Below are 10,167 nucleotides of genomic sequence, written 5' to 3'. Positions count from 1 at the left end.
AAAAAAAAAAAAAAAAAAAAAAAAAAAAAAAAATTAGCCAGGCGCAGTGGCGGGCGCCTGTAGTCCCAGCTACTTGGAGAGGCTGAGGCAGGAGAATGGCATGAACCTGGGAGGCGGAGCTTGCAGTGAGCCGAGATCACGCCACTGCACTCCAGCCTGGGCGACAGAGCGAGACTCCATCTCAAAAAAAAAAAAAAAAAATTAGCCAGGCATGGTGGCATGTTTCTGTGGTCCCAGCTACTCAGGAGACTGAGGTGGAAGGATTACTTGATCCCAGAGGGTCAAGGCACCAGTGAGCCACGATCATGCCACTATACTCCAGCCTGGGCTACAGAGCAAGACCGTGTCTCAAAAAAATAAAAGGAACATGTGAAAGGGTTCTGGAGAATATAATTATTAATTATTAACACATAAAATGCTTACAATTTAGGTCTCAATTCTGAGTTTGCACGACATAAGATACCCTTTGTTGACCTGAGTGGTACATTGATAGTGTAGATGGATGTATCAGTTATGTAATGCTGTGTAACAAACCATCCCTAAACTTAGTGACTTAGAACAGCTGTTTATTATTTCTTGCAATTCTGTGGGTTGGCTAGATGGTTCCTCTGCTGTTTTCATTCACATAGCAACAGTCTGCTAATGGCTTCGCTGGGTTAGGTGGTCTGGACTGGCTGGGGTTCCTGGGCCTCTCTCTTCCTGTGGTCTTTCAGGCCTGGTTCCTCACACAATTATGAAAGCACTCGAGAAACACAAAAGCAGAAGCCCAGCCTCAAGCTGCCCAGCATCACTTTTTTTTTTTTTTTTTTTTTTTGAGATGGAGTCTCACTCTGTTGCCAAGGCTGGAGTGCAATGGCGTGATCATAGCTCACTGCAACCTTGGCCCCCTGGGCTCAAGTGATCCTCCCACCTCAGCCTCCAGAGTAGCTGGGACTACAGGTGCATACCACCATGCCTGGCTAAATTTTTTAAAAAATTTTTTGTAGAGACTGGGTTTTACCATTGCCCAGGCTGATCTCAAACTCTTGGCCTCAAGCGATCCACCCACCTCCGCCGCCCAAAGTGCTGGGATTTCAGGCATTAGCCACCATGCCCGGCCTGCTCAGCATCACTTCTGCCACATCCTATTGGTCACAGCAAGTCACAAGGGCCAACTCAGATTCAAGGGGTGGTGAAATAGATTCCACCTTGTGGTAGTGGAAGCAACAAAGTTACATTGCAAAAGAGCATGGACACGAGGAACTTGATTCTGTTTGGGGCTATTATTGTTACAATTCTCCATGCGGACCCTTTGCAAAGCCCATATGTATCTGTCCCCATACTGAGTCAGCATGCCCCACACACTCTCCCAGATATTAGTGGACTTTGCCCTGCCCTTATTCTTTTTTTTTTTTTTTTGAAACGGAGTCTCGCTCTGTCGCCCAGGCTGGAGTGCAGTGGCGCAGTCTCGGCTCACTGCAAGCTCCGCCTCCCGGGTTCACGCCATTCTCCTGCCTCAGCCTCTCCGAGTAGCTGGGACTACAGGCGCCCGCCACTACGCCCGGCTAATTTTTTGTATTTTTAGTAGAGACGGGGTTTCACCGTGGTCTCGATCTCCTGACCTCGTGATCCACCCGCCTCGGCCTCCCAAAGTGCTGGGATTACAAGCATGAGCCACCGCGCCCGGCTTTTTTTTTTTTTTTTTGAGATGGAGTCTTGCTCTGTCGCCCAGGCTGGGGTGCAGTGGTGGAGTCTCGGCTCCCTGCAACCTCTGCCTCCTGGGTTCAAGCAATTCTCCTGCCTCAGCCTCCTGAGTAGCTGGGATTACAGGCACGGGCCACCACGCCCGGCTAATTTTTGTATTTTTAGTAGAGCAGAGGTTTCACCATATTGGCCAGGCTGGTCTCGAACTCCTGACCTCGTGATCCTCCCGCCTTGGCCTCCCAAAGTGCTAGGATTACAGGTGTGAGCCACTGCGCCTGGCCAGACTTTGCCCTTATTCTTGGCGATGATCCAGTGTCTCCCAACTTGCACCTAAGCCCATTTCTCAGCCAGTCCAGCTCCAGAGCCCTGCCCACTGGCTGTGGCTCTGGTTTGGGGCTCTGTTTATACCCTCTGGCCTTGCTGATGTACCTGGGGCTTTGAATTTGCATCATCCTGCTAGCCTTCCCACTCCTGACTAGCCCCTACTCTGTTTCCTGGAACTCAGCCCAGCCCAACTCTCTCAGCTGCCTTCTGGCAGGGCCAGACCTGCTCTTCCCGAGAAGTTCACACACCAGTGGGTTCTCTTGACCAATTTCCCAGGAAAACTGTTTAGTACATCTAAAAGGGCAAAATAGTTCTTTCCACTTTGATTCACCTCAACCTAATACGCTCCAATAATTCAGGCCTTTGAGAAATTCCACAATTTATGCTTCAAATTTCAGTCACATTTTTGTGTGTGTCTTACACATGTTCTTTAGAGCTCATGAGTTATTGCTAATATAAATCTGTGCGGTTATTATTGATAAGAGCTATAACGGAAGAGGTAATAGCAAGACGGCAGAATCTCACAGCACGGTTTATTGGGAGGGCTGCCGAAAAGTTAACATGAATCACGTCTTCCTAATTGAATTGCATTTTCTGACGTAGCAGCAGGGTTTGCTGCCTAAGGACCTTCAGAGGGCTGTAAAGCCAAGCATCATTGAAGTGTTTGGTAATGAAGGTTTGAATTTTTATAAACCAACTCTTTGCAAGGGGCACTTTTTGGTAAATATATTAATTTGCTAATTATTGAAATGATTCTAGCATTGTAAGTTGTTAAGTAAAAAAAGGTACACAATTGACTAGTTATGTATCTTTTGTGTAAAAAGGTGAGAAAATTAATATAGTATAATATGATATGATATAATATATAAAGCATATGTATCTCCTTTCTTTGGAAGTGTCTGCAAGAAACCAGTAATATTTTCTCATGGGAGAAAAAAATGTGTGTCCGAGGCTGGACGCAGTGGCTCACACCTGTAATCCCAACACTTTGAGAGGCTGAGTTGGGCAGATGGGTTGAGCCCAGAAGTTCGAGCCCAGCCTGGACAACATGGTGAGACTCTGTATCTACAAAAAATACAAACAATTAGCCAGGTACGGCAGAGTGCGCCTGCGGTTCCAGCTACTCAGGAGGTTGAGGTGGGAAGATCACTTGAGCCTGGGAGCTTAAGGCTGCAGTGAGCCGTGATTGTGCCACTGCACTCCAGCTTGGGTGACAGACCAAGACCCTGTCTCTCCTCCACCCCTCCAAAAAATGGGTCTCTGGCAGCAGGATGAGAGGGAGATTTTCTAGTTTACCTTTTGTACTTTTTGAATTGTATCATGTGAATGTATTGCCTCTCCAAAATTAAATCACTGCTGTGGGGTGGGTGCTGACTGGGAGGGGCACAAGGGAGCCCTCCGGGGCCCTGGACATCTCCTGAGCCTTCGTTCTGGATCCTGATGGTTACGTGGGTGAACACACATGAAAAGTCATCAATCCATACACTTAAGTTCTATGCACTTTATTTTAAATTAGGCTTCAAAAAAAGTGATGTATTTTAATGACATGATAAAATACAGTCAGCCCTCCATATCTGTGGGATCCATATCCACGGATTTAACCAACCATGAATCAAAAATATTTTTTAAAATGGATGTTTGCATCTGTACTGAATACATATAGACTTTAAAAATAATCATTATTCTTCCAGCCTGAGGAACATGGCGAAACCCCATCTCTACCAAAAATACAAAAAATTAGCTGAGTGCGGTGGCATGTGCCTGTAGTCCCAGCTACTCAGGAGACCGAGGTGGGAGGATTACTTGAGCCTGGGAGATGGAGACTGCAGTGAGCCAAGATCAGGCCACTGCACTTCAACCTGGGTGATGGTGTGAGACCCTGTCTCAAAAAAAAAATAATTATTATTATTCTCTAAACAATATAGCCTAACAACTATTTACGTATATATATATATACTTTTTTTTTTTTTTGAGACAGAGTCTCACTATTGTCACCCAGGCTGGAGTGCAAATGGCATGATCTCGGCTCACTGCAACCTCCTCCTCCCAGGTTCAAGTGATTCTCCTACCTCAGCCTCTTGAGTAGCTGTGATTACAGGTGCCTGCCACCACACCTGGCTAATTTTTTTTTTTTTTTTTTTTTTGAGATGGAGTCTTGCTCTGTCACCCAGCCTGGAGTGCAGTGGCATGATCTCGGCTCACTGCAACCTCCCCCTCTTGGGTTCAAGCCATTCTCCTGCCTCAGCCTCCCCAGTAGCTGGGATTACAGGAGTGCACCACCACACCGAGCTAATTTTTATATTTTTAGTAGATATGGGGTTTCGCCATGTTGGCCAGGCTGGTCTCAAACTCCTGACCTCAGGTGATCCGCCCACCTCGGCCTCCCAAAATGCTAGGATTACAGGTGTGAGCCACCATGCCCGGCCTATTTATTAGACATTATAAATAATCTAGAGATGATTTAAAGCAGCAGTCTCCAAACTTTTGGACACCAGGGACTGGTTTTGTGGAAGACAATTTTTCCATGGACAGGGGCATAAAACTGTTCCACCTCAGATCGTCAGGCGTTATAGTCTCACAAAGAGCGTGCAGCCTAGACCCCTCGAATGCTCAGTTTGCAATAGGGTTTGCGCGCCTCTGAGAATCTAATGCCGCTGCTGATCTGACAGGAGGGGCAGCTCATGCGGTCATGATAGCTTGCCGGATGCTTGCCTCCTGCTGTGTGGCTCTGTTCCTGACAGGTGTAGGCTGGTACTGGTCCATGGTCTGGGGTTTGGGGACCCCCTTCGATTTAAAATATATGGAAAGATGGGCATAGGTTACATGCAAATACGATACCCTTTTATATCAGGGACTTGAGCATCCGAAGATTTTGGTATCTGCAGTGGAGCGGGAGGGAGGGAGGTCCCAGAACCAATCCCCCATGGATAGCGAGGGATTATTGTATATTAAAAATAATTTTTTTATTTACTTATTTATTTATTTTACTTTAAGTTCTGGGATACATATGCAGAGTGTGCAGGTTTGTTACATAGGTATGCATGTGCCATGGTGGTTTGCTGCACCTCTCAACCCGTCATCTGGGTTTTAAGCCCCGTATGCATTAGCTATTTGTGCTAATGCTCTCCCTCCCCTTACCCCCATCCCCCCCAAAATAATTTTAAAAATGAAGTCAGACCAGGATATATTGCCTTGCTCCACAAAAATAAATGTGTTTCTAAAAAGTTTACTCAAGCCCGTTTCTAGAAAGTGAAGCATAACTTCCAACTGGCTTTCATTATAATGTCTAAGATGTATTCATGTACTGACTCCATTCAAGGAGTGGCAGTGCTGGTGTTGGTCTGAGCACTAGGAGCCTGCTGGGGTGAACCCACCCACTCTCTGAGTCTGGGCTTGATGATGGAAAGAAAAAAGGAGAGGTGAATTGAGTCTCCTTGAAAGACTTGAGAAATGAGAGCCCAGTGCCAGGCGCAGTGGCTCATGCTTGTAATCCCAGCACTTTGGGAGGCCGAGGCGGGAGGATCACCTGAGGTCAGGAGTTTGAGACCAGCCTGGCCAACATGGTAAGACCCCATCTCTACAAAAATACAAAAATTAGCTGGGCGTGGTGGCGTGCGCCTGTAATCCCAGCTACTTGGGAGGCGGAGGTGGAAGAATCACTTGAACCTGGGAGGCAGAGGTTGCAGTGAGCCAAGATTGTGCCATTGCACTCCAGCCTGGGTGACAGAGCGAGACTCCATCTCAAAAAAAAAAAAAAAAAAAAAAAAAAATCAGAGAAATTAGAGCCCAGCAGAGAACACAGGAAGAGAAGTCAACACTGCCTGATTGCCTCTTCATCTGGGGGCTTGCTGGGCACTGTGCATGCTGGTACAACAGAAGCAGACAAAGAATTATTCTGAGAGGCAAGAGAGGAAATCAAAATTGGAAAACAGAACCATATACTAATAATCCACTCATTTGCTGAGCACTTTACTATTTTCTTTTCTTTCCTTCTTTTCTTTTTTTTTTTTTTTTTTAAATTTTTGAGATGGAGTCTTGCTCTGTCGCCCAGGCTGGAGTGCAGTGGCATGATCTTGGCTCACTGCAACCTCTGCCTCCCTGATTCAAGCGATTCTCCTGCCTCAGACTCCTAAATAGCTGGGATTACAGGCATGCACCAGCACGCCTGGCTAATTTTTGTATTTTTAGTAGAGACGGGGTTTCGCCATATTGGCCAGGCTGGTCTCAAATTTCTGGCCTCAAGTGATTTGTCTGCCTCAGCCTCCCGAAGTGCTGAGATTACAGGCGTGAGCCACCGCATCCAGCCCAGTTTCCCATTTTCAATATCCTTTTACGCCTGTTACATAATTTGACTTTGAAATCACCCTATGAATGGACACGGTGCATGTTCATTGTCCTACCTTGTGAATGAGGAAGGAAGCTGACACCTAGAGAGCAAAGTCACAGGAGGTGACAGAGCCTGTATTCAAACCCATGTTTTACAATTCTAAGTCTGATGAGCTCATTACTGCTTTTCAGAGAGGTCTCAGATCATCTAGACCGAGCTCTGGCTTCCCTATTTACCAGCTGTGTGATTTTGGGCAAGTTGCTGAACCTCTCTGTGCCTCTCTGTTCTCATTCTGTACAATGGAGCTGGTATAAGGATTACATGAGCCAATAAAAAGAAAGCACATGGAAAGTGCTCATCAAAAATTAGCTTTTGTTTTTATTCCTAGAAAAAAAGAAAGTGAGACATGATAATGGCAAAGATGAGAAATCTGAGAATCATAGAGAGAAGAGGGTGAGAAGACCAGTTCAGAGGTGGAAATGGCTCTAGAATGTCAGTGCTCAGCTCCCCCAGGCAGTAAGAACAGGAATAGGGTGACCAGGCAGATGCCAGGGCAGGCCAGCAGTACCAGTAGGAAGATGCCCTCACCCCCACCTTGGCCTTCAACCTGAGGAAGGTCAGTGTTTCCCTAGGCCCAAATCTAGCTGGCAGCCAGCCCAGGACAGAGAGTGAGAACAGGAGTGGGGAAAAGAGATGGATAAGGCATCTTGGCCACCCTCGAGGGGCTCGTGGTCTGGTTGTAAGATCGAGACAGGGCTATGTGAGCTAAGATAGCTTCCCTCAGTCTCCCCAGAATGCCAGGCTCCCTGTCCAGTGAGGTGCTGGTAAAAATGGAACAACTAGCTCTTTGTTGCGGGATGACAGGTCAGAGGAGCTGATATGCCAATTTTCATGTTTGCCAATTTCCATGGTGTAAATACTCTTATTGTGGCCATCTTCAAAAAGAAGCAGGTCCTGGCATCAAGCCATGAGGGCGGGACAGGCAGCAAGGTGAGGACAAAGGTGTGGGGTCACGGTCAGAGGTTGGAGACCTGCGTCCTGGTCCCTGAGAGAGTGCACAGGAATGCTACGTGCCTTGGACACATCATTTTACCTCTTTGACCTCCAGTCACCTCAAGGAAGAAAATGAAAACGTACTGTGTTGGAGGGTGGGCAAAGCTGGTGTGACTCCAGGCCAGAGGGTATTTTTCAAGCACTTGCTATGTGCTAAGCCCTGGGATACAGAGATGAATAACAGAGCTTCGTGCTGAGGAAGTGGGCAGATGTGAAAGTCCCATGACCTCGTCGACATAGTGGTGGCGATGATTAGTAAGTACGAGGTGATGGCCTTGTTGTGTCTGAGTCACACAATTCATTCTGTCTGTCCCCAGATCTTTTGTTTTGTTTGAGGCAGAGTCTCACTCTGTCACCGAGGCTGGAGTGCAGTGGTGCCATCTCGGCTCACCGCAACCTCTGCCTCCCAGGTTCAAGCGATTCTCCTGCATCAGCCTCCCAAGTAGCTGGTACTACAGGCGTGCACCACCATGCCCAGCTAATTTTTGTATTTTTTGGTAGTGACAGGGTTTCACCATGTTGCCCAGGATGGTCTCAAACTCCTGATCTCATGTGATCTGCCCGCCTCAGCCTACCAAAGTGCTAGGATTACAGTCATGAGCCACCACTCCCAGCCAGTCCCCAGATTTTTATTGAGGACTGGCTGTGGGCCAGGCACTGGGAAATAGCAGTGAACAAAAGACCAACTCTCTGCCCTCCAAAAATGGAGACGGGACACTAATCTAAGAAACACAAAATAGAAGCCGGGCGCGGTGGCTCACGCCTGTAATCCCAACACTTTGGGAGGCCGAGGCGTGCGGATTACGAGGTCAGGAGATCGAGACCACGGTGAAACCCCGTCTCTACTAAAAATACAAAAAAATTAGCTGGGCGCAGTGTCGGGCGCCTGTAGTCTCAGCTACTCAGGAGGCTGAGGCAGGAGAATGGCGTGAACCCAGGAGGCGGAGCTCGCAGTGAGCTGAGATCGCACCACTGCACTCCAGCCTGGGCGACAGAGCGAGACTCCATCTAAAAAAAAAGAAACGAAATAGATAAAATGATTTTTACTATGTGAAGCAGAGTCAGGGGCAGAGTTGCCAGGAGCACTACGTGAGGCAGGTGGACAGGGAAGCCTGTCTGAGGGCCAATGAGGCCGAGACTGGAGAGAAGTGAGGGAGTGCATCGGGTGGATTTCTGGGGGAACAGCATCCAGGCTGAACGAGCAGCAGGTGCAAGAGTCCTGAGGTGGAAGTGTGCTGAGGGAGGGAGGTGAGATGGGGCAGGGGAAGGGGGAACTCTGAGAGGCAGCTAGGGGTCATCCCAAAAGGGCCTGGTGGAGCGCAAGGAGGGAGGCATTAGATGGGCCTCTAACCCCATGCTACTGGAGGGCTGGGAGCAGAAAACTAGCTCGGCTTTCAGATTTGAAAGAATCTGTGTGAAGACGTCAGGGGGCAAGTGTTGGAGCAGGGAGGGCAGGTGGGAGGCTCTAGCAATCACCCCCAGAGACATCACAGTGGCCGGGCCAAGTGACAGCATGTGAGGGATGTGAGGTGTGAGGACGGGCTCTGTTCGCAGTATATCCTGAAGGTAGAAGCAACCATGCTTGCGGCTAGAACAAATGGTCCCAGGAAGGCAGAAATGTCCATGAAGAGCATAGCTAGTAAAAACTCCCAGCCAGCGAGCTCTGTCTGTGGGCTAGGAGCTTTCCCTGAATTATCTCACTTGGTTTTCACACCAAATCCTGCAAGGAGGCACTGCTCGTCAAGTTACAATGAATACATGGAGGCTCAAGAGGTTGGGTGATATCCCCAAGACCCTATGTCAAGCCTTCGACAGAACTGGAATTTGAGGTTTTCAGGCTATCAAGGGGGTGCCCTTTGCATGATATCAGCTGCCCCTGAGATTTGGAAAGTAGTAGTATATTACCTTGCCAGGCACAGTGGCTCACACCTGTAATCCCAGCACTTTGGGAGGCCAAGGCAGGTGGGTCACCTGAGGTCAGGAGTTTGAGACCAGCCTGGCCAATATGGTGAAACCCCATCTCTACTAAAAACACAAAATTAGCCGGGCGTGGTGGTGCACACCTGTAATGTCAGCTACTTGGGAGGCTGAGGCAGAATCGCTTGAACCTGGGAGGCAGAGGTTGCAGTGAGTGGAGATTGTGCCACTGCACTCCAGTCTGGGCAACAAGAGCAAAACTCCGTCTCAAAAAAAGAAAAAGAAAAAAGAAAAGAAAAAGTAGTATAAGTAGTATACTACCTGGCACATATTAGGTACACATAGTAGGTAATAATCATTTGCAAAATTCTTCCTTTTTTTTTCATTTTGAGACAGAGTCTCAGTCTGTCACCCATGCTGGAGTGCAGTGGCACAATCATGGCTCACTACAGCCTCAAACTCCTGGGCTCAAGTGATCCTCCTGCCTTGACCTCCCAAAGTGCTGAGATTACAGATGTGAGCCTGTATGAATTTCTTTATATCATAAACATTTAAAAGGTCATGAGCCCTATACACTCACCAGAATGTCTAAAATTATTAATTTAAAAAAAACAAACTTCAAACCTGACTATACCAAATGCATGAGCAGGGGGAATGCCATACATTGCTGGTAGGAATGCAGAATGGTACAACCGATATGGAAAACAGCTTGGTAGCTTCTGATAAAGTTAAGGCACTTACTCAGTGACCCAATTTTAGGTATTTACCTAAGAGAAAAGAAAACGTGTGCTCACACAAACACTGAACATGAATGTTTATAGTTCATAGGAGTATTATTCATAATTGCCCCAAACTGGAAATAA

Source organism: Hylobates moloch, unplaced genomic scaffold (assembly GCF_009828535.3).
Source record: "Hylobates moloch isolate HMO894 unplaced genomic scaffold, HMol_V3 SCAFFOLD_20, whole genome shotgun sequence".
NCBI classification, from domain to species: domain Eukaryota; kingdom Metazoa; phylum Chordata; class Mammalia; order Primates; family Hylobatidae; genus Hylobates; species Hylobates moloch.
The sequence above is the reverse complement of the archived record's forward strand: the minus strand, read 5'-3'. Positions refer to the sequence as shown.